Genomic DNA, 26,604 nt, shown 5'->3' with positions numbered 1-26,604 from the left:
CTGCATATATGTGTATATATTATATGCTTATTTGTGTAGTTATGCGTATTAATACATATACAGATATAAATAATATAATTGCACATGTATACATGAATACATACATTTTAAGCAGATGGAAATGCTTAGCACAACACAACAAGAAGGGCTTACTAAAGGATTCCATTTAAAAGATGACATAAAGTGGGCCATGTCTACATGTCAGCCTCTAGACACAAGCAGGAACAATATATTTTATTATTCTTCAGTAATTTATCAAATTATATTAAAATTGTATTATTTACAAAATTATTTTTATTTGAAAAACTGTAAGGAAAATTAAACCAAATCAATGGACCTAAATAGAAAACAAAATTTTCTTGAATAGCAGTATATAAGCCATCTTTATAAATGTATGTCTCCAACAATGCCCTAGGTAGAAAGAACAGTATATATAAATGTTTGATTTTTAGGTTTAATTTCTCATTTTTAACTTATGAACATAATGTAAATTTTTCAAATCTTATTTACCTCTTGCTAATAATACTGTTACGTATTATTCACTGAGCATATATTTGAAATTTAATGCATATACAAATTAATAAGGGTTTAAACAGATGCATCTACTCAGGATTGAGCAACCCCGTTCATAAACTGCAATTATTTGATTATGCGGCTCATATTCCATATGAAGTATTATATTGTAGGCGAATTTGGAAAGGGCAGAAAGCGGCAGAAAACTTAGCCAGAAGAATTCTTTTGAAACGCAAATTAGTATGCATCATAAATCATAAAGATTAACCAAGACTTGTGAAAACAAAAAGATAAAACAGAGAACTTGGAAATGATTTTCATTCCTGTAATTGCAAAAGGCATAGTGCCAATAGAACAGTTTGTTTATTAGACAACTGTCAGACATTTTTTTTTTAGACTAGCCAACTCTCTGACCTCAAATTGGTTACATTCCATAAGGCAAAAAGCACGTGAAAAACATGCATCATACCTGAAATTTGACTGCAACCAGCCAGCAGAAAAATAGATATCAATATTTTGTTATTTATGTTTTTAATAATGAGCTAAGGCATTTCTCTAGATGTACCTTTTGAACAAAAAAACTAAAGACAGTGAGAGACAGAAAAATTAGAATTTCCTTAGAGATTCAACAGTAACTGCAGGGTGGTCCTCTGAGTCTACTCAAGGAACGGGAAGATAGGGTCTTCTTGCAACTGAATTCAGTGTCGCTTATGATAATGTCTGAGCTTTCAGAAAAGAAAAATGAAGCACATTCTTCACTGGATATGCGGTAGGACTTTGGAAGGCACAGGTTTGGACTCGGTCTCCTCAGTTGCTGATGCCTGTGCAATGAACAGCATACCCAGATATACAAGAGGGACATGACAACCAGTACATCTATGCCAGCAGAGGCCATTGAGTGCCTCATCAGAGTATGGAAAGCAGAACAGGCTAGGCCAAGTTTTGCAATGTGCCCCTGTGTCAGTGGCTGCACTAAGGTGGATTGGTCAGCTAATAGACCCTGGAAAGGTTTTCTAAACCCTGATGTAATGAAGCTGTCAACATCTCATAACTCTTAAGACTGCCCAGGTAGCACTCACAGAGCACTCATCCCCTTGGTGATTTTAAAATGATTTTCAAAATGGCTCCTTTAACATTGTTATTAGTTATTGCAATATCTGATGCATCTTAGTGGTCATGTCAGCTGATTTTTTTCCCATTCAAAATTTTATTTTCCCAATTCTTGATATAGAATATGATATTCTAGAAACTTGAAACCTTATGTTACCTTTTGCTATATCATTTTAAATGTTTACTATATATGCTGGGTAGGTGTGTATGTTTAGCTTTCTTCTATGTTTAATCAGTATCACTCTAACAAAAGGAAATTTTTATGTACACATCCTCATTCCTGATTGGAATAGCTGAAACAGAGGTCTCTTCTGGCTTTGTTGAGACTACCAGAGAAAGAGCTCACTGAGTATCATTGCTTTCTTGCCTCTGATTATAATGCTGTAAATGTAACACATTGCATAACCCCACTTATAACAGGGGAATAAGGAAATAGAATACTTTCTAACTAACCTTTCATTATCTTATTCTAGTGCATTGGTTTCTGAAGGGACTCGAGAAATAATTTCTTGGTGGTAGGCAATAAGGAGAACAGGAGTGCTTATTGGCTTTAAATTGGCTAGAGTCATTTGTCTTTGTTGCTGTCAGATAGATACTAAGCTTCAGCTTGCCATTGGGATTTCTTTTTACCAACTCTAAAAATATGGCATGTTTACTGGTCCCCGTTTGCACTAAATAATCAGTCTCATCGATGCTGGATAGGGGTAAACATGCAGCTTTCCATAAGGCCTTTCTAGGTATACCTTGGTCAAGGAAATAAAAGTGCCAGGTGCATTTAGCAAGTTAGGGAGAATTATGTCAAGGTTGACAACTTCATTTAGTGTGGATAATACCAATAGTTACAAGAATGATTGAAGCACTGCTGCCTAATTTTATATTACCTGGAAATTAGGGTGGAAGAGAGCGTTGTGCTCGTGTGACATTAAAAATATTGTGTGGGTGTAGCAGTAATAGTACTAGTACTATTTGTGGTGGTGGTATTAGTAGAATCTGACGGGTACTGTAACATAAAAATTGTTATTGTTATTCAAGTTTATATTGTGTCAGCTCTACTCCTACATAGTAAGTTAAACCTTGGTATAATTGTATCTCCAAACTTAAACTTTGCAAAACATGCATATTTTAGTTATAATAATTTATGGTTGAACTTTTGAGATCCCTGAACTCATCCATGATCAATATATCAGGATATGAAATTATGGAATATTAAGAATGAGAAACTGCTTTCAAAACTTTTTTTTAACGTAAAAATAATTCAGGTATTTCTTGTCGTAAATCAATATTTATTGCTAAATATTGGTGTGTTCAAATGAAAAGATGCTATCTTTCAGATTCTGCTTTCCAGTTCTTCTGCTGCTCTCACTTGGAGTATTTTGATAATTACAGTAGCTTCTGGTAGTCAGCAACATCATTTGCGGGCTAATAAGGTGAACATGTAGGTCACTTGGTGAGCAATTATTGACAGTCATATGACAGCTGCAATAAAACACTTAAGTAAGAGCATGGCCTATCTAAGTAAAGGGCTAAGTTACATTTGCAGGTGAGGCTTTGTAAAACTGCATAGAGCACTCGCTGCTGAAGCAGGCGCTGATGTCGGCAAGACTGGACTTTTTCAGCCTTGACTGGATTGATGCAAGCTAGACCTCACGCACACTCTCTAAATGTCTTCCCAGGAATTCTCTTCCCTACGTGGTTCTTAAAGTGGATGTTCTGGGGAGACACTCCAGAAAAATAAAAATATTTTTTAGCTGGAAGCTTGGAGCTTTAAATAAGATTTCAAGGGGACGGGTCTGCCTTGTAAGCACCGGGATCCCATATGGGCGCCGGTTCTCTGTCTCTCCTCCTCTCTGTATATCTGCCTTTCCAATAAAAATAATAATCTTTTAAAAAAAAAAGATTTCAAGGGGATAAGAAAAGCTTCTGGATATCTTCATGGCAACTGCCAGAAATGTTACTGTCACTGTGCTCCACTGATGGATGCTGCCATAGCCCAGTGTGGATTCAGGTCAGCACAGGCACACTCCACACTGGAAGAAATTTCTTACTGGGCATCATGTATGAAGAAGAGCTGTCACATGTTTGTTTGTTTGTTTGTTTTACCAATCCAGGAATTGTTCTTTGATGTGAGCATAGTGGTAAGCATGTTAAGCAGTGAGTTGGGATGTCTTTAATCCATATTGGAGTGCCTGACTCACTTCCTGGCTAATCTGCCTTGTCCTTTCACTCTGCTTTCAAATAAATAAATGAATAAGTATTAAACAGATAAATAAATAAGTATTTTCTAAAAAACAGTGCTATTTCCTGGTGTCAGTTGGGTCTATCTGTAAATATTAACTGCCCTGAAAGAAAATCTTAACCATCTTAACTAAAATGTTCTCCTCTTCCCACACTGTTGCTTAGTTCTCATGTCTTCTCCCATTAAAATAGTTTCTACATGAGAGATTTTTCACATCTAATGCTATATGCCAATAGCCTAGAGGAGTTTCTTGAATAAAATGGACAATTAATATTTGTTAACTAAATAGATTAGTAAATATCACACAGCACCAAAATAATATAGAGGTAAATCTGCTTGATACCTGTTTTTCTCTGTTAATGTTTTTTATCGATCGTGCTGTCAATTCTATCCCATTTGAAAAGCAGGGTATTTATTGGTTTCCTTTGAGTAGCAGTCCTTGTTTGGAGGACAGGAGCACATTCACTCTGATTCTAAGTTTGTAAAGGAGATAAACTTTTGAAAGCTTTGTGAAGCTATTCAAGTCACGTCTCTTAAGACACTTTGATTCAATTCACTGTCATTCACATAATCAAAAATTTTCTTATTTGTATAACGAAGTGCATCCATTATATGCTAAAAAGGCACTGGTTTCTGTCAAAGTTGACTGTATGAAAGGAAAAAGATTTTAAGTAAAGAGAACAAGTGTCTTCAATCTACACACTTGTGTTTGTAGTGCTCAGTATGTCTATATGTTTATATTTCTAATTTTCATATTCTGCGGGTCAGCCATGTATGTAGAATGCCTATTGAGAAATACGTAAGTTATGATGACAGTGAAAAATTACAGTAGAGGAGAAAAAATTAAGGATTTATTCATTTCACTTGATACTAAGAGTTACAGAGAAGGAGGGAGAGAGAGAGAGAGAAAGAAGGAGAGTTTGAGAGAGAGCCTCCATCTGCAGGTTCACTAATGTGACGCTGGGAGCCATAACATTCTGTAGCTCCCACATGGATGCAGGGCCTGAAGACTTGGACCATTTTACCATTGCGTTCCCAGGCAGTTTGCAGGGGGTAAGTTGAAAAGTCAAGCAGCCAGAGCTAGAATTGGCACCTGTGTGGTATGCCGCATTACAGGTAAGTGTTAAACTTGATAGGCCTCTGCGTGAACCTAGAGAAGAAGAAATTGTTTTGCTCGTCTTAATGGAAAAATGAAAACTAGAAAAATACAGACAAAAGGCAGTAAACTCACATGAGTACATGATTATGCAGGTAGCATCTGTGTAGGTGTCCTAAAGACAATGGCAGTAATGATTGTGTCCCTGTATTCTGCATTCTTCAAGTAAATACATTTCTTAAGTGTTACAATCTAATTGATGGTGGGGGCAAGTGACATAGCCAGTAAAATGGTGCCTATAAACCCGGAATCTTGTTATGAGAATTAGAATCTGATCAGAATTTTCAGAATGCTGATCCTACTCCCTACTAATGATGTAGGCAGCCAAAGATGGCCCAAGTATTTGGTCTCCTGAACCCAGAAGGGAGACCAAGCTGAGAGTTCTGGCACCTGACATTAGCCTGTCCTTACTAATCCATTGGAATTATCTGGTGGAGAGAATTAGTAGCTGGAAATGCCCTCTTTCTAAATGGGGTTTTGAGTTGATTCATTGTGCCACAATTTCTGCCCTTAAAAGCAATTATCATTCAAGAATTTATCAGATTGTATGTATCAGCGTGGGAATGTACATGCCTTCACCAAGAATCATTGAATTTTTTTTAATACATGAGATATATACATTGTGTTAAAATATTTCCACCTACAATAAATGTGTTTGCATGGTTCAGCCCATGGCAAATACTTTGAGATTAGATAGTAGAAAGGCATTTGACATAGAATTTCCACAGATATTCCAGCATCTAGAAAAGAAGCTTCTGGGTGATCACAAAAAATCCTTATGAAAACCCACATTCTGATTCTTGGTTTATTTCTAACAGCATGATTTGCTCTCATGGGATAAATGGATTTAAGATATTGTTACTTTTATGGAGCTCCAACCATTTTACCATGACACTTCAAAGTAGTAATTCTTACCTGTTCATATTTTTCTTTGCTTCTAAAGATCATTTGAGGTTTGTAAGTAGTAGATAAAAATCTTTCCAGATTTAATCAGGAATTCTCAATACAATGCTAGAAACTACCTTTAATTCTCAGGTTTGAAATTATGCCTGTGGAAATAAGACATACCCTGCATGGTTTAATGTGCTTTTTCATATGAAGATTTCAGTCGGATCAAAACAGCTATGACATATACTTGAAGACTATAAATGCTGCCAATGACAGCTTTTAATCAGTATGATAAATAGCAAAGGTCTGTAAATGATTTCAAATAATTTCTAAAAACGAAAACTAATTTTCCACTCCCACTGCTAGGAAATTTGTCAACTACAGTTTGATAGAGCCCAAACATCTGCTCTTAGAAGCTGTGTAAGCTCCCTCAGTGAAATGATACATTATTTTCTTTTCAAATATACATTCATCTCATTCCTAATTCAGTTTGTTTATGAAGTACTAAGATAAGTTCTTGATTGAAAATTTTGTGCAATTAAATAGAACACAGAAGTTGTAGTGATTAAAGTTTTAGCTTTGGTTTTGCTCTCATTCTTCTCACTACATTTTCTTGTACATTTGTGCTCATTTCCAATTCCTTTTTTTTATTTTAGTCTAAAAAGCAAGTACATATGAAGAATATGCACTATTGGAAGTATTCAATGACTTCTAGATATTCTTGTCAAAAAGAATAATATTGAAACAAACCAATCTCTAAAGCACAAATATCATATATTCTATTTGATAACAAGGTAACCTTCATACAAAATATAGGATTTATCTATATCCATATCATCTATACGTCTATATCTATATCATCTATATCTATATCTATATCTAATCTATATCTAATCTATATCTATATCTTCACACATATACATGTGTTCATCTAGAGACACTGTGTTATGGAATCTAGCATACTGTTAAGTGAAGATACAATGCAATATGCATCCCTACTCCAAAATAAAAAATGAACTCCCAATGGACTGTTAAATATATCTTGACAATAGAAAGTTGGATTTTCTACCATTGGCTATACCTGCAATGTCATAATACACTCTGAAGAATAATGATGGATTTGTGACTGTTTCTGAAAAACTGTGTTATTCAAATAGTTTAGGGAAAATTAGTGTGTGAGGGGAGAAGAAATGGGGAGAGTAAAAGGGGAAATCCCTCAGCCTACAGAACTGTATCATGAAAGATAAAATATTTAAAAAGAATACTATTAATTTCCAAAGTGTTTTAGCTTCTTTCTAAGATTGAGCAATTTGTACTATTCTATCATATGCACTTCAAGCGTAGAAAGCATATGCATACACATGTAGAAAGTACTTGCATATATTACATTTTATTTAATGAAGGGATATTGATATTATAACGTCCCAATTTGTAATTTCTACATCCCCCCCTCTTATTTTCTATGACATACTATTCATTCAGGAGCAAATCATTGAGTCTCCATGCATCTGTATGATTCCTAGAGTCTCTTTGTGGTTAAGGCCTTTTCATTTCTATCTTGTCACGAAAAAAATTTTCTTTTTGTTAGCTCATGAAAGCTTATATCTGGCTTATTAGATTGTCTACCATGGATAATGTCACATGACTAAAGCAAAGATTGTGCAATGTGCAGCTGTGGAACACAATGTCCTGCAGGTGTCCATTAGCTCCATCCATCTTAGATTTTAGATGATACCCATTGTTTCTTTAATTCCTGTTTAATTTTTCTCTTGTTTTTCTGGTGATGAACATGAGGCATTGAAATTCCTCAGTATGTCCATAACAGAGCGTGTATCTTCCTTCAAATTCACTGATGTCTGTTTTGTAGAACTCAACACCTTAGTATTAGGTGCGTATCCATTCACAACAGTCACATATCCTTGTAGACTTGATTACGTGATTATTACATAGCAACCATATCTCTTAACTGTTTATCTCCTTTCTCTTAAAGCCAGTTTTCTGTGACATAGGTATAGCTTTCAGATTGTTCTGCATTTCCATTTGCAGGAAATAACTTGGTGCATCCTTTCACTTTTAGTGTGCATCTTCATGGTAAAGTAAGCTACCTGCAGGAGCTTGGAGTTGGACTCTGTTTTCTCCTCATTCATCTGGAATGTCAGTCTTATTTCTTTAAAAATTTCTTTCTTTTATTGGAAAAGCAGCTATACAGAAAGAAAGAGAGACAGAGAGAAAAATCTTCCATTTGCTGGTTCACACCCAAATTGGCCCCAATGGCCAGGGCTGAGCCCATCAGAAGCAGGAGTTAGGAGCTTCTTGTGGATCTTGCATGCGGGTACAGGTTCTCAAGGGCCATCCTGGACTATTTTCCCAGGCCTCAGCAGGGAGCTGCAAGGGAATTGTGGCAGCCAGGACATGAACCTGAGCTCCTATAGGATCCCCACTCATGCCAGGTGAGGATTTTAGCCACTAGGCTGCTGTGGTGTGTCCTGGAATGTAGATTTTAATTGGGGAATTTAATCTATTTAAATTCAAATTTGTTATTAATAAGTCATAATTCACTCCTACCATTTTTCATAAAGATTCCCACTGTTTTTTTTAAGCTTTTGTTGTTTACATGATAGTTTTTCTTATCCTTGCCTTCTTTGATGATTCTGCTTCTCTACTCTGCTTGTTCTCTTAAGGATACTCTGTCTAGTGTAATTCCTAGGTCTCACTCGGTAACAAAATAGTTTATTCCATACTGTCTGTTGCCTCTACACTTTGACTGTTTTCTCTACAGAATAGAAATTTCTGAGCCTGACATCATCCTATTTATATACCTCTCATCTTACTCCCCTGACAAACCAAGTTTTGAAATAAATATGCTTTCAAATCTTAATAAATAGATGGTAATGAAGAAAGGATAATAACATAGAACACACCCAAAATATTACATAGTGTTACAGGACCGTTAGATTTAAAAATGAGGAAGCCCGTTTCTGAGACAAAGCACTTTTCCTTACAATGTAGTTTTTCTCTAGTTCCAGGATTGCAAGTATATTAAATTAGTTAGATTTTCTGTAAAATCCATTACAATGTCTGAACAATTGATTAAAGCCCTGTATTGAGTTTTATTGATTTTCTTTTAAAATAATGCATCCATTTCTGTAAGTTGAGTGCTACCATTCCCAACAATTTTTATGTTACAGTCTATTGCTCTCTTGGTCTACTAATATTTGATTTATATATCTGGCAATTCTAATATTACATAGTATATAGACATATAATTATTACTTCTTCTGGTTGAGTTAATGCTTTTTTATTACAATTTAGAGCCTAGTATATTTGGTAAATTTTATGTGATTAGTTGTGATACTGTATTATCTAAGACACTGCAACAAAAAATTCTGCAGCTGTTCATCTTTGTAAGTACTTCTGTTCTGTCCTTGTTTGAATGGCAGATTCATAATCTAGAGTGTTCAAGGACTGATTGGATGTAATTTTGCATTTGCTTGTCTGTAAAATTGAGTAAGATTTCTAGCTGTTTGAAGCTTCTGTATTGTATTGCCTGCAATGTGCATGATATTCTGACTAATGCTTATGCGATAATAATAGTATTTTCTTTCTTCTTTACATCTACAGAGAGATCTTAAGAGCTAAAATGAAATTCTCTTTTTAATTATCTTTCTTAACACAAACTAAATTGTGTTAAGTTACCTCTTCTAATATTTACATCATTACACTATTATTAGATACTTAGATTTTTCCTTTCTATTCCACTCCAAAATAATTGCAAACTTAGAGAGGTACTTCAGCTCAAACACTTTACAATCTATGGCTATAAAAACTCTGTTATTCCTGAAAATAATATTTCTAAAATTCAAAATGTATCTTTTCTATAATATATGATTTTAAATTTCCATTGCATTTCCTATTTCTTGTAAATTACATTACAGAATGGCATTGTTGATTGCCAAGTAGAATAAAGAAATTAATTTGAATTTAAAAATACATATTTGTTGCAATAATATTGTTATACTTAAAATAGTATAACCTAACTGCTCTCTCATATTAAATCCAATAGAAATTATTAAACAATAATGAGACATAGCTAGTAAAAATAATGGAGCTGATGGATAACATTGCAAATTGTTGGTTTAAAATAAATATTCTTCCTTATTTATAGTTTACTAAAATGTACTTGTGTATATAAAAATAAGTAATTCCAGGTAATGCTTTCTTTAAAATTAAATTTCACTTGGTATTTATGTATTAAAAATGATACAACCAAAATAATTCTCTCCTGATACATTTTATTTATCTCCCTCATTTTCATAACTGAAAAGAAAATAGGTGCTATTTGATAGATTAAGTTTTTGATTAAGATATTTGTATGAATAATATTCCCAATGAATATTTTCTCAAGAGAAGGTCATTAGAACATTCTTCAGTGGTCTTGTAGGCTTAGGAGAGGTCAGAAAAATATTTAATCCATGGAAGAGAAGAAAGGAAAAGCGGGTAGAACAGTCTTACTGACCAAGTCTTATTCTTTCCTCTCTCTCTCATTTCTTTCTCACAAAATAAAAAATTCTACATATGTATCTTTGGAGGCAAAAAACAAAAGCCAAAACAAGACAGGAAAGGTCCGCAGTTCTTGGTTCACTTCCCAAAGTGCAACCAGGCTTGGGCCTGGGCTAGGGCTGAATGTGCGGTAGGCAGGGTTGCAGCTTCCAACAATTTTGATTATGAGATGGGGTTGAAGGTAGAACTAACTGGGCGCCTACATCCAGTGAGTGTAGGTTAATGTGGTTGACTAACTGGGCTGGAACCCACACTGACTTGCCCACACTAGAGTCAGGTCTGGGGTCACCTCTAGCAAGGTTTCTTTGGAGAATCCCCAACTGGACCACTGGACTCAACTCCAGTCTTAGGGAAAATTCAGCATCTGTGGTATGACGATCAAGCACATCTGTCAGAACTGTCTTTCGTCTGTTGTTGAAGCCTGTGTAGCAGACGGCATGCCCAGAAGCTCATGGGGAAAATGGCAAGCAATTCATTGAGGCCTGAAACAGATGTTTAGTACCACGGAGGGCAGAACAAACTGGACAGCTCTCCCAACCAAGCTTTCTCAGTGAGTGCCTGGGTTATCGGAGACTCTAAGGTGGACTTTATCAGCCAATGCAACTTGAAAGGATTTCCTCAACCTTGAAGCAATGAAATCCACAGCATCTAAATCTATTAAAATCACTTAAGCAGTACTCCAGGCAGATACTATACATCAGAGACCCTGGGATGACATCAGGGGGCTATTCCCCATCCCTAGGTAGTTGGTGTGATTGTGCTACTGCGAGCCGCCTCTCTCCATCTCTCCCTAATTTCCCCAGATACAGAAATAAGAAGGAGATTGGAAACAGTTTCCTCATTCACTCATTCCTCAACCCTCCTCGTTCTTGCAGGCCCCGGTCTCCCAAGGATTAACTCCACAGCTTAGCTTGTTTCTCAGAGGGTAACAGGATAAGCAATTTTGGCCTGATACATCTAGCCACTGGCTTAACCGCAAGTTCCTGCTTCCTATTTTGTCAAGTTATCTGCCAAGGGATTGGATAAACACTGGGAGGAACTCAAGGGATTTAGGGTGGCCACTAGAGGACTGGATAAACATTGGGAGGAACTCAAGGGATTTAGGGTGGCCACTTGAGGACTGGATAAACACTGGGAGGAGCTAGGCAGAGTATAAAAGAAAGCCTGGAGTTTCAATAAAGATCAATCTATCATCGATCGGCATTCGGTGTACTGCGTGTTGCCTTGTGTTGTCTCACTGCATTGTGTTTTCATGTAACCCTAGTCCCTCCACTCAGCTCGGGGTACGTGGCGACGCGGGCGTTGCCAACAGTTCTAACTGGTGCTGCAAGAGGGTGTGCATCCTTCTTAATTATGTAAATATAATTGAAAATCAATATATTATACAAAGAATATATTAATATATTTATAAAAGACATGGAGGCATAAGGTCAATGATGTGAAGACACAAAAATAAACAGCTAGGGCCCGGCGCGATGGCCTAGTGGCTAAAGCCCTTGCCTTGAACACGCCAGGATCCCATATGGGCGCCGGTTCTAATCCTGGCAGCTCCACTTCCCATCCAGCTCCCTGCTTGTGGCCTGGGAAAGCGGTTGAGGACAGCCCAAAGCCTTGGGACCCTGCACCTGCATGGGAGACCCGGAAGAGGTTCCTGGTTCCCAGCTTTGGATCCGTGCAGCACTGGCCGTTGCGGTCACTTGGGGAGTGAATCATCGGACAGAAGATCTTCCTCCCTGTCTCTCCTCTCTGTATATCTGACTTTGTAATAAAAATAAATAAATCTTTAAAAAATAAAATAAAAAGTGAACAGCTCGTACAGAGCAAGGCACACAGATATGCAGTGAGAAGTCCACACACTGACCCAGTGTGGTGTAGAGAATGAGTTGGCAAGTCAAGAAGTGCTGAAAACACCAGAAAGATGAAGAAGCAAGGAATTATTCTTCATTAGAAAATTTGGGAAAAGCACAGAGTAGAAAGTTCCATTTCAGACTTCCAAATTTCAGAATTGTGAGGAACTTTGCTTCTAGAATTGTTGGCCAGCAAGTTTGTGGGATATTGTTACAGGAACCCTAGGAAGTTAATTTATTTACAACATTTAACAAATGTTTAAATATGTTTAAGATTTGTTTTCCTAACCTCGAACTTGTTTAAAGACTAGTCATTACTTGCAAGAGAAGCCTGTCACTCTGAATAGCCTTGCTAACATATGGTAATTCTGCAAACACATACAAATTTTATTCACTTTTTGGTAAAATTAATTTATCTCATGTTTTAATTATCAGCTATGACTTGTTGGCCAACATAAATATTTCAAGATAATATGACATATGAATGCTTATCTCAATAGTTATTTAATAAAAGGCTAATCATTTTTATGATCCTTAAGAGTATACAAATTAAAGTTATGATGAAAACTATAGCTTCAAATCTCCTTTTAATCACTCATCTGTGTTAATTTTGTAACTATTAAATCTTTAAAGCAATCATTGACAATCATTACAGCTCAAATGCAATAGCTATTTTATTTGTTAATTAACTACTTATTTAGGGCACTTCATTTCAAGTGTTGACACATACTTAATGTATCTTACTAGGAATCAAAAAACACATTTGTAATTCAGAATGGTAGCTATGATTTTTAAACTCCTGTGGATTTAGAGAAAATAAGTTTGATAAACATAATCAAAGAAATCGAAGCATTGGTTTAAAAGAACATACAATGCTACCCATGCTTTTTTGTTTTGTTTTGTAGCAATTTGTCAGCTTACTTATCCATAAGCTTCCCTGTCACATTTTACAATATTCTACATACTTTAGTGCTATAAAGTACCACTAAATGTCACATTTATCACCATGTAATTTGTAGATCTGAGCGCCATTTTCAGAACCCCAAACAACATTTATTAAATTTGGTAAGTAATTGCATTTACTCATGCTAATTTCAATTCCACGGTGTACATCAGCACAGGTGTGACTAGCAGTTCCCTTCTTCATCCACAACCCCTGCTGTACATCAAACTTTCACCAGTAATTTTGTTTAATTCACTTAATTTCCTGGGGGCAGTCTCAGCTACTCTTGCTACATAATTGGATGCTATTCATTGTGTTTCTTAAGAAGCAGAACAGTCTGAATAGGGGGCCACTTATAATTACAAGAACTGAAATATAAGCACACTCTAGTCTAATGTAGACCAGGAGTCAAACATGCAGCGTTTATGGGTGGATCTGTGTGGCACAAACAATTTGTAGGAATAAAGCTCTAATAGCCCAGTATCAGGGAGGGAGAAACAATTAGAAGAGATTGAAAGGGAAATGAATGACTTCTATTTTTAAAAATGTTATGAAGCTCACATTTAACGCAATGATTCTAACATCCAAAGAAATCTTAGGACAGTTAGAGTGTTTTGTTAGGATTTACAAATATATTAACTTAATTTTGAAAGATTCAGTGGAAAGTACATGCCAATATTTTTGACCTTCTCAGTTAAACTGGCCAGTTGAACATTTTACTTCTACTTTTACATTTTCAGATTCCTCTTCATCGATCTAAAGGACCTGGGACCAAATCTACGTGATGCTGTCTTTAATAAGTGTGTTTTAAATGAACAAATGATTTGGTGGCTGAGAAATTGTTTAAATACCTTTAAAATTGCAAAGGCAAGCTTACAAATGATTCCTTGAAATTAGCAGTTTAAATATCATAATTACAAATTGTTGAATGAATTAATCTTTTTGCAACCACAGTATATTTAAAAATGTAAGCTAATGTTTTAAGGCATCAAATGGACTAGAAATCTTAATATATTATGCAAAATGTCATTCAAGGAAACATAATAGCTGGCATAGTTTTCCTTCATAAAGCATAATTACCATGGACTGCAATTGAAGCAACATATTATTGCAGAACAAAGCAAATAACTGCATAATTTGAAATCTGGCATACACCTGCATGAGTGAGAGATAACATTTGATGGCATTAATCTCTGTCATTCTTAGCAACACTGTGGGTTTTGTGTAAAATTAAGTGAACAGAGTAACACCAGATGATGAATCGCTAAACACCTGTTTAATAAAATGATTTTCATATTTTAATTTGTGTGTTTTACTGTGGATATTTTGACAATGGGCTGCACGTATAATATGATACATGAACAAACAACTGGCTAAAAATACACCGTAATTGCAATAGTTGGAAAACGACCCTAGGTACAATACAATAGCTGGTATATTAATTCAATTCGTTCTCAATATTTTTAAGAATTTTGAGTTCTCGGAAAATCTAGTTAAATCTAAGAACTTCATGCCACAGAAGTATTTGAAGATACAAAGTTCTTACGTTGATTTCCTGAGTGGAGAAGCACAGATTTCCTAAAGCTGTAACTGAGAATTGATGGACTGAAGGCAAGCAACTGTTGCCAACCAGCAGTGATTCTAGGAGGCACACTCCTGAGGATCTGGGAAAACAGAAACCACAATCGGACCCTTTATTGCACAAATCGGCTGCCTTTATACCCCTCTCCACTGCTTTTCTCCCCGGAGGTCTTATTGCAAAAAACGGCTGCTTTTATACCCTTCTCTGCTGCTTTTCTCCTTGCTCTCCACCAATCACTTCTCCCTGTAGGTCCACTCGGTGCTACCTGATAGGCCAGTAGCAATGGCATAATCTCAGCGAGGGCATCAGCCTATCCCCGTGACTTCCTGTTTGCCTACTGGTGAGACCAACCCCGCCTCTTGGCGCTGGGCCAGCTGCCATCTTGCAAAGGCCCTCCATATTCATGGGGGTAGCTCCGGTGTCCCACTCCCCACACACAGCTACTCCAAAAGACAAAAAAAAAAAAAAAAAAAAAAAAGTGGTATTTGCCTGTAATTCACTACCTCATAAATGATTTTTCTTTATTAGTTTTTAATGATTTTAACTCAGAGGTTTTTTTTAAGATTTATTTATTTTCATTGTGGAGTCTGATATATATGGAAAGGAGGAGAGACAGAAATATCTTCAGTCCGATGATGCATTCCTTAAGTGACTGCAATGGCCAGTGCTGCACTGATCCGAATCCAGGAGCTTTTCCGGCTCTCCCACATGGGTGCAGGGTTCTATCCTCTGCTGCTTTCCCAGGCCACAAGCAGGGAGCTGGATGGGAAGTGGGGCTGCCGGGATTAGAACTGGTGCCCATTTGGGATCTCGGCGAGTTCAAGGCTAGGAGTTTAGCAGCAAGGCCGTAGCTCTGGGCCCTCTGAAAGACTTTAACACGGAGAGATCTTCCAGCTGCTATTGCTTTTCCCTAATGACTATAGCATCCAAGGCTGAACTGGGCTGGAGCAGAAGCCTGGAGGTTTATTCAGTGCTCCCAAGTGAGTGTCCTGGACCAGCACTTGAAGCATCTTCTGCTATTTATCCTTAGTCACTGGGAATTAGCTGGCTCAGAAGTGAAGCTGGAGCTGAACTGGCTTTAGTGTGGGATTCCACCATGATAGCTCAGGACAGCTTTACCTGCTAAGAGACAATGCTAGCTGAAAGATGATGCTTCTGAAAGATTCCAAATAATTCGGTCATAAGCTGCTTACCATTTATATGACTAACATGCAACAAGAACAAATATCTTTCTACCATCAATTAGTAATACAAATATACATAATTAGTAATGTATTAAATATTCTTAAGTCCTATTTGTTATTTTGTAAGTATTTTTCTAGGTATGTATAATTTATTTATCCATTATCTAGTTGTTTCATATTTAGGAGTGTTTCTGTAAATGATTGTACAAACTTTTGATTATTCTTATTGGTGATATTTAGGAAAGCAATGGCTTTGCTAAAAATTATAATGGGTTCCAGAATTCAGTCTGAATCCTATTCAAATAAAAGATGGAGTTTTTGGGTCAGAGTGAACTAGCGATAAAGTTCTGCAGGATGTCAGAAGGGAAGCTAATCAGTAGCAAGTCCTGAGCACATTCAGTTATTCTTCACGCTTGTAAACAGTGTTTAATCCAAGGTGAGATCATCTGTCTTTGTTTCTTGACACTTACTGAAGGGAAGGTCCTACTCTCTCATAGTCAATGTGATGTTCAGTGGTATCTCCTGTCTTGTGGACATTTTAAAGGCATAGTGCCAAGTTCTTTAGGACATTCTAAAATATTCATTAAAAACACAAAATAATTTAAAAAGGTGCGGGATACTTATCTGTCAAAGAGAGAAAGAGCTTAGAGCTTCTAAAGTGACGGGGGCCAAGGTCCTAAAATCTGATTCAGTTTCACTCTGGGTCTCCCACAGTGACAGCTGAGGACAACTATGAAGGCAGCGCTTCAAGAAAGCCAACACGTTAAGCAAAGCATTAGGCATTATGGTGGATACATTTCTTCTACAAGTGCAAATGTACACACAGACACCCCACACATGTATCCTTATTTTGTTACATAACATGTTTAAGGAGGAGACTCTACTGTAAGGTGTTTTTGTGATTAAACGAGCTCCCTAAAGTTTTTTCGTGTGCATTCCTTTTTAATGACAAGCATTTCAGACCTTATGACTCATATCTGAACATAGGAGATAATATGGGAAGCTTTTTCCTTCATTATATTTTTTTAAGATTTAGTTATTGCAAAATCAGATATACAGAGAGGAGAAAAGACAGAGAGGAAGTGATTCACTCCCCAAGTGACCGCAATCGCTGGAACTGAACTGATCTAAAGCCAGGAGCCAGGAGCTTCTTCCAGGTCTCCCACATGGGTGCAGGGTCCCAAAGCTTAGGGCCATCCTCAACTGCTTTCCCAGGCCCCAAGCAGGGAGCTGGATGGCAAGCAGGCCGCAGGGATTAGAACCGTGCCCATATAGGATCCTGGTGCATTCAAGGTAAGGACTTTAGCTTCTAGGCCACCTTATCAGGCCATTCCTGATTGATTCTTTAGCGCAAAAGATTTTCAGTGGCAATTCTGATTTGGTCTAGGAGACATTCCTGATACTTCATGCTTGTGGATTTTGAATATTCAGAATACGGAGATATACAATGAGATTTCTCCAATTCAAAAAATGTTTCAGAGATCATGACCCCAAACATTTCACTAGGATATGATACTCATTTTTTAATGACTGTGTTCTGAAGAATTATGTCAGATAGAAGTGGTAAAATATGCATATAGGTGAAATGAAATAGAGTATCTGCAGATGGGAGACAGCAATGTGCATTTGTTTACGCTGAACATTTCAACAGTTCATTTTTGCTGTTGTCCTTTTCCCCTTTTCTGTTTACTAAATCAGCTTTTGTTTTCTTTTGATTCTGCATACATCAATAAGTTTGAAAGCGATGATTCCTCAGTGAGTGTTCTAGTGTTCCTTTCCTCCAGGGAAAACAAGCAGCTGTATGTTCATATGTGTTGCATTTTCCTTCACTTCGTTACAAGCTGTAGATACTATTCATACTCATTTCCTGAAATGTCTATAATCAGAATATTTACTTTTATCAAAAAGCAGCATCACAGAAGTTTCCGACTTCTCTGTGTTACAAAGTATAAAGGTAATGTGCTGTTATAAACGCAATGTGCCCTATCGCAAAAGGACATACTTTATTCTGCCCCACAGAAAACCATTGCCAACAGTCTGTGATTTCACCCTTTATCAAGATAATGCCATTATAACCATGCTGAATTGTCCATTACTACTTTCCCATTGGATTCTTTATTCTGTGTTCTAAAAGCAAAGCACAATAAAAATATCAATGGGACAAGCATTTATTAGCAATCTAGATGATGTCACGGGGCTGCATCCCTGGCTAGGGTATCAGAGTAGAAGCTGTGGCTTGGCTGTGGAATCCAGCTTCCTGCTAATGTCAATCCTAAGTTCCAGCAGAGTTAGTGTAAATAGTTGGGTCTTTGCCTGCTTTGTAAGCAATCACAACTCAGTTCTTGTCTCCTGGCATTGAAACTTTGACCTGGAATAAACTAGGCAGTTGTAAGCATATGGGGTGTGAACCAGAGTACGGTTGACTTCTCCCTCTCTCGTTCTCTCCCTGTTTATGCAACAAATAATGTTTAGATAAAGTGTGTACTTAGTGTCTTTGTCTACTTGTGAGTGCATGATAATTTTCAATATAATTATAAAAAACATATTGCCTGATCATTATAAATGGAAGCAGCATAAAAAATGAAATCATCACAGGGAAAAAGAAGTTCTTGCAAATGGACTGAGTTTTTATAATGATGCCATTAATGATTTTTTGCTATATAACATTAATTATTTTGGCACAAGGGTCCAGGATTGCTCAAAAAAAAAATATTATTGTCCCGCAGGGACACGAACTCTGCAGAGAGGAGTTCAACCTCACAGCAACAGAGCAGGCAGAATATGTCAAAATGTCAGACTGTGACACTGAAGTAAAAACGCAAGACGGATAGATGGCCAGCCCTGGTGAGCTTGTGAACATTAAATCACACCTGCTATAAGAGTTGACATTCAAGAATTTGCAAAGCACATGGGACACACAGAAATATCTTTATAAAGCAGTGGAATACAATACCTTCTCTCAGACCAGTGTTTCTCAACATGTTTCTTTGCTGCCTTCTTTCCATAAGCCTTATTTAACATATATATTTTTAAAGATTTATTTATTTTTATTGGCAATGCAGATATACAGAGAGGAGAAGAGACAGAAGAGATGTTGCATTCAATGATTCACTCCTAACTGGTTGCAAGGCTTGGAGCTGAGCCAATCTGAAACCAGGAGGCAGAAGCAACTTTCAGGTCTCCCACACGGGTTCAGGGTCCCAAGGCGGCTTTTCCAGGCCAGAAGCACAGTGCTGGATGGGAAATGGGGCCTATATAGGATCATGGCACTAGCAAGGCAAGGACTTTAGGAGCTAGGCTACTGTACTGGACCCATCCTTATTTAGCATATTTTATTACAACTCCTCCCTTTGTATTTTAATATTACAGATGTATGTTATATCTACCTTGTATATCTATGCTGCAAGTATAAAGAAGAGTACTATTTATCCTTTTACTAAAATTTTATTTGAATGAGAGAAAGAGTATAAGATCTGATTAGGATAATAGAGATGGAGGTATGGAGAGAGAGAAAAAAAAAAAAACATAGGGAAAGACTAAGAGATTGAGATAAGCAAGAGAGATGTCTTCCATTCACGGTTTACTTCCCAAATACTGCAAACACCTGGATAAGATCTGCTGAAGCAAGCAACAAGGAAGCTGGGACCCAGTAATTGAGTACTTGCTGTCTCTGAAGGTATGAGGTAGCTGAGCCGGGACTGGAACTCTTCGGGATGAAGGCATCCAAAACAAACAGCACCCTAAAACAGAACCCAGTGACCATGGCCTTCATCACCAACGTGCGCTGTGACAGAAGAAACACCTCAGACACAGTCGAAGTAACTCGACGTCACTATTCTGCATAGCCGTCCACTTCCTTCTCAAGCAGAGGCATACTTCACTATAAAAGCATCTTTCAAAATATCACATCTGGATAAGTGCAAACAATTCCTTTTTCTATGGAATTCTTAGATAACTGATACTCAAAAGCCTACTTTTTTAAATGAAAGCTTACTCCTGATTTCATACTGCAATCAGTGCTGTGTACTCCACTGCCATAAAGATTTTCACTACAAATAAACTATTGTCACCTGTTGATTCTAAAAGTGTGATCTACTCTCTTTGAGGCAATGCATGATTTAGTTTATTGTAAACATCCTAAGAGTTAACAATTCCTAGATAACTTAGGACAAATATACACAGTATATTTCTGTTTTCACAAAACAGCAAAACTTCTTCCTCCCCTTTACCTGCTTCATAGGTATTGCATCTCCGACTATTGTTGGTTTGAATCTCATGCTTTTCCTGATTCCTATCATTTGCTCATTTAGTGTTTCTAATGTTTTTTTCTCTGTATGCAGTTTTGCCTACAACAGCTCACTCAGCTTAACTACTCATTTGATACTTTCACTGAAATGCAAATTAATTAACATGATTACTTTGTAAAAATGATTTCAAATGCATCAAGAAAGAATTGTAAACCATGATCATTGAAGTTCTTTTTTTTAAGATTTATTTATTTTTATTGCAAAGTCAGATGTACAGAGAGGAGGAGAGACAGAGAGGAAGATCTTCTGTCCAATGATTCACTCCCCAAGTGAGTACAATGGCCGGTGCTGTGCCAATCCAAAGCCAGGAGCCAGGAACTTCTTCTATGTCTCCCCCGCGGGTGCAGTGTCCCAAAGCATTGGGCCGTCCTCGACTGCTTTTCCAAGCCACAAGCAGGGAGCTGGATGGGAAATGGAGCTGCCGGGATTAGAACTCAGCCCTTATGGGATCCTGGCGTGTTCAAGGTGAGGACTTTAGCTGCTAGGCCATTGCGCCAGGCCCGATCATTGAACTTCTACAACTAAAACTGGTCTGAGGTCTCCATATTGGCTCCTCGCTATTTTATCCACACTTGAAGCCACAGTTCATTCATTAATTCTGAAATTATTTCACATGGTTATGCTTTTCCAAGGCTTTGCAAATTATCACTAACTCCCCAGTCTTCCTTTCCACCCTGTAAGGAATGTAAAGTCTACCTCTTCTCATGTCTTCTAGATAATTCCCTTGCATAGCAATTACAACATTATTCAAATATTTTATATCTATCTACTCAATACGCATGACAACAAGTGCGATTTATTCAACTGGCCCAATTCAGTACATATCCATAAATATGAATATTTTAATGAATTAATATATAAATGAATAGTAAATGAATGCAAGATATGACGAGGAAACACATTTTCAAAGTAAAAGACCAAAATAATCCTGGAAAAAAACATGAAAAGCTTCAAAAATTATTCGTATGTCAATAAAATTAAAAATGATATGGTTTGCTGTTTGCAAGTTTATAGTGTCGCTGGAATTTTAAATTAAAAATCGTAAGTATTTTATTCCATGAATAGTTAGTTTCGTTTTCTAAGGGCAGAGTAAGCTTATAGCTCTTTCAATCCCCAAAACAATAAATTGTTCCACAAAGTCAAGTGTGTATTTGTGGATTTTCTGAGTGAGATTCTTATATGCTTAACAGTCTCAAAAAGTAAATTTCTTAAACAATGAAATCCCCAAAGATATATTTGAAATATTCATGTAAAATTATTTTCTATTTCATAAAGTTAGTTTTAATATCTCAGATCATCTCAAAGATAAATGAGCCAATTTTCTGTAAAATCTATTATTAATTCCATCAATTATACATACAATGCCAAAATGTCTGCTATTATACATATTCTACTTAAATTAGGATGAGTAACTCACCCAACTAAAAAGATGTGCCATTTTAGTTTAAATTTGTCACTGGTATACACTTGATCACCCAAGGATTTTCTTTTTTTCACTCTTAGCCTGCTTAAATATATTCTCTATATAAGACTAATGGTGATAGCTATGAAACATTTTGATAGATTTTTGGAAAATGAAAATCTCAATATCTGTCAAAGCTTTCATCTGATGCGAGGTTGAGGAGGGGAGAGTATTCAGGTGATAAGACATTCATGGGCAAAATCTGAACTCTGAAACCTGGAGAAAGTTAACAGTTCTGTGTATCCTACGTCAACTGCAATGGAAGAACATGGGCATTTCATTTATTGTATAGATATACCAATAAGTTAATTTAATGATGGTTTTCCACATGACAATTCAGGTAATAGAGAAAAGATAGAATGTGCACATGGAAGATAAATAAATACAATTTATAAGAAAGTAAGAAAGATAGCCAAGCAAAAAGAAAGAAATATCCGCGAGTGAAATAATTCCACAAATCTACCTGCCAAATAGAAAATATGAACGACTCCACCGGCCATTCAGATTCTACTGTCCATTTGTACGTGTGTGGCACATGCACAATGAATGTGAACCTCGGCTATCAAGTCACTAGTGCTCATCTCTTCCACCAGGCTCTGGAAACCCATGTCCAAGAGCATGAGTCTTTGACAGATGAAAAGTAAAGAGAAATGAGCACATATTTTTTTAAAAGATTTATTTTTATTACAAAGTCAGATATACAGAGAGGAGGATAGACAGAGATGAAGATCTTTACACGGGTGCAGGGTTCCAAGGCTTTCGGCCATCCTGGACTGCTTTCCCAGGCCACAAGCAGGGAGCTGGATGGGAAGTGGAGCTGCCAGGATTTGAACTGGTGCCCATATGGGATCCTGGCGTGTTCAAGGCGAGGACTTTAGCTGCTAGGCCACACCGTCTGGCCCAGGCACATATTTTTTAAGATTATTGTTTTTTACAGTAAACGTCGAATTTCTCCTGGAAACTTGTTCTTCAGGTTTTTGAGGACTTCTGTTTTCTGAACTTAAGTTCTGTTTTTGTTGTCCTTGTCTTTCCTGCTCCTCTTTAGTGTGTTCTTTGATTTGAGAGTCTGTGAGACACAAACGTACAGGCAGGCATATGTATATCACACACACACAGAGAGAGAGAGAGAGAGAGAGAGAGAGACAGCAAACACTTTTATCTTCGGATTCAAATTCTCAAATGCATACACTGCATGAAGCAGGGCTGGGCTAAAACCCAATTGCTTGAACAAGCATTGCTGTCTCCTAGCTCCTGCATTATTAAGAAAGCTGGAGGGAGGGGGTCAAAACTTGAAAGTGAGTCTAAGTGCTGATTTGTGCTACCTGGGCATTTTAGCCAGTGCTTAAATTGCTAAGCCATACTCCCATTCATGTTCCATTGTTAGAGGACAACACAAGAGAAGTACAGTTTGCTGGATGCAAAGGTAGAGAAGAACAAAGCTAACATCTGTATACATATGTGTGTGTGTGTGTGTGTGTGTAAACTTAGTATTTTTAAAAGACATTAATTTTGTTTGGAAGAGAGATTCACAGAAAGGAGAGACACAGAGACAGCAAGATCTTACAGTCACTGGTTCACCTTCCAAATGGCCATGGTGGCTAGAGCTGAGCTAAGGTGATCCAAAGTCAGGAGATGCCGGGTTTCCCACACAGGTGCAGGTGCTGAAGAAGTGAGTCATCTTCCACTGTCTTTTAGGCCAGAAGCAGGAAGCTGGTTCCAAAATAGGGCAGCTAGGACATGAACGCAGATGCAGCACACAGAGGGTGAGCAGACTGAGCCTCTAGCCAGGCCTGAGATGTTTTTCACGTAGATCTCCACTTACCTGTTTTACTTTTTAATATGGCTGTATTCAAAAATGTAAATATATGAATAATTTTTATAGTATGAGTTAAATATATTTTCTAAAACAACCAGACTATTTCTAGCTACTAAAAAAACTGTAATGTACTGAGTATAGAAAGGGTTAAGCCATCTCCATTGCCTATACAGATGAATATGTAACCAAAAAGAAACAGGGAGATTACTGCTAATTAGGCAGTCCTGGGTTGATTTCCTTCCTGTACCAAACAATCTAGATGATTTCTAAAATCTCCACAGCAAATGTGGACAAAATTATAAGGCAGAAAAAAAATAACAAGAAACGATTAGACAAACACATCTGCTTAGCGTACTGCAAGACAAAATGCTTTAAAGAAGTTAGGAGGAACTATGGTCGATGTGCAATATTTTAACCGAAAAGGACAGAAATATCTTTCATATCAATAACCAATCAGAGAGATAATGCCCACATTTAACTTTGAGATGGTAATATGAAAAATACAAATCCCAAAGAAATCTCTACAGTAAGTGATGAGAGCACATTATTCAGTTCTGAGATTCACATTTTGAGTGTATAACCTAATGTGTTCATTTTTTCTGAAACTTTTAGGCTCAAAAATCCTAGAATGATATCTGGAACTGTTACTCATTCTTAACTTTAAGGAAATAAAAAAAATGTTAAAAAATAGAGAAATAATGTGTCATTTGGATTGTATATCAGCTATATTAAACACACAATCAAGAAAAACATGTTAGACAAATAAATTCTGGGCAAGAACTCTGCAAGTCAACGCAATGAATTCGACTCTGTACCATCATCCCAAGTGAGGATACACGTTTAATGAAATATTAACAAAATATTATACTGGTACAATTAAACTAAATTTCATTTGATTTCATGATTTTCTGGGAAGAAATTGGGATCTCATGTAGTGTTGTATATTTAGAACATTTTTGACTATTTCAAATGATATTCAATTTCCTAGGGCAATTTTTCTACTTAACAGAGTTAGACATCAATTTCTGTCAGCTAACGTTAAGTTGCCCCTAACCAAACCTGGACTAATGATCAGGCAGCTGGGCAGAGAATGCTGAAACTTCATGTCTGCTAAGAGTGCAGTGACTAAGGAACTAATTCCCTGTGTCTCCTGAGACAGACTTGAGCAGGCCATGTAGCGTAAGGCATAATCTGCTTCCAAGATTTTAGAGCCAATAGATCATCGGTGGAAGGCTGCACTTGAATGCAGTCACAATGAATCCAGAAAGTGAAGACTTTCAATCTTGTATTTCACTTGACAACACTTTTCTAATTAAATTACAGGCATGAATAGGAGTAAACACAGTAAAAATGAGTATATTAAAAATCTTCATGCTCCCTTCACAGCTGGCATTCCTTTGATCAAGTGGGACTCACGTAATGCAAATGTAATTTTATTTTAGGTATGCAGTGATTCTTTGTATTTATAGTACCATCTTGTAACATGGTATTTTTTTATGATGAAACTTTGTGTCAACGGACTGGCTTTTCATTTAACGGATTACTACAAAAACAGACCTTATCCTGAAGCTCCAATACCTGTATGTTTCTGATAATTTTGAAAATACCATCACCATTGTACCTAACCTCAGGAAATGAATAAATAGCTACCAAAGTCCCATCCTCTTTAGTGCATGTATGTCACTCAGAACACGGCTCTAGAATAGCTCACAGAACACATCAAAAAGACAAATTTTGAAGGGCTTGACTAGGACGTATTTTGGTTTTCACTGATTATACAGTAATAGGCAACTAAGATAAGTAACAATTTTTTGATTTTTTAAAATTATTTTTATTTGAAAAACAGAGGGACAAAGGGAGACACACAGAGATCTTCAGTGTTGCTTCATTACCCAAGTGCCTGCAACAGCTAGGTGAAGGCCACATTGAAACCAGGAATCAGGAACTGAGTGTGCATAGCAAGACTCAAGTATTTGAGCCATCAGTACCTGCCTACCACAACACAAATATGGAGAGACAGACAGACACACACACACACACACACACAGATTGATATCTCCAGTTTCGGTGGTATCTCTCACCAGTTGATTGTGCCTATGCACAAAGTTGTTTCTTTTCGAATCAAAGGAGATTTACACTCTACCCAGGGACAATACGCAGGAACAAATGCCTGCCTATTCGTAACTCTGAATAACAAGCACCAGTTTTGTGAGTTCCCCTCATCAGAGTATGAGTCCTTTCCCACTCCAACCTTGAGGTTCCAATCTCAAAGATTACAACATCTATTTCCAAGGGCAGCAGTTTTTGATCCAGGTAATAGATTCATAATCTGTGTGTAGTCAATCAAAAATATCTCATGAAAAATAATACCTAGTGGGTTTTTCATAATAATTGGGGGAGAACCAATTTCATCTGAGACAGACAGATGAGAAAAATTATTTGTATCCATCAGTTCCAACTGAAATAGAAAGCTGACGCCTTCATTAGAGAAACTGGGGATACAAATCACTGACACAGAATACCTGTTTAAAATCTTCTCTGAGGTCAGATACAAAAATGCTTTTTCTGGTAGTTGATTTTCAATGCTAAAGCATTCCCAAAAATATCAACTCTACATGTGTCATTTTTGATATTGCTCTTAGTTTTAACAGATACTTGGTGTTTCTTAGGAGGTCTAGAATGCTTCTATAAGTACAGCAGGATGATTAAAAACATTATAGTTCAAAAGAGCTGATTTTTTATTTGTTTTAAGATCTAGTCTGAAGTAAGAGCACAACAGTATAAGAAAAAATCATAATCAAAAATAAATTCATAATGAACACAATGACTTGGAAAATTTAAAATCTCATGGGAATCCATAGGGGAGCATCTTATTGGTATTTATTAAAGACCACAAAACAATCAATAAGTGCTGGAAATCACTGGGGGTCCAAGTCATTCAGTTTAGCACATCCATTCATCCCATTCAAGGCCCTTTCTAAGTCTCACAGCACACATTTC

Source organism: Ochotona princeps, chromosome 11 (genome assembly GCF_030435755.1).
Source record: "Ochotona princeps isolate mOchPri1 chromosome 11, mOchPri1.hap1, whole genome shotgun sequence".
Taxonomy (NCBI): Eukaryota; Metazoa; Chordata; class Mammalia; order Lagomorpha; family Ochotonidae; genus Ochotona; species Ochotona princeps.
The sequence above is the reverse complement of the archived record's forward strand: the minus strand, read 5'-3'. Positions refer to the sequence as shown.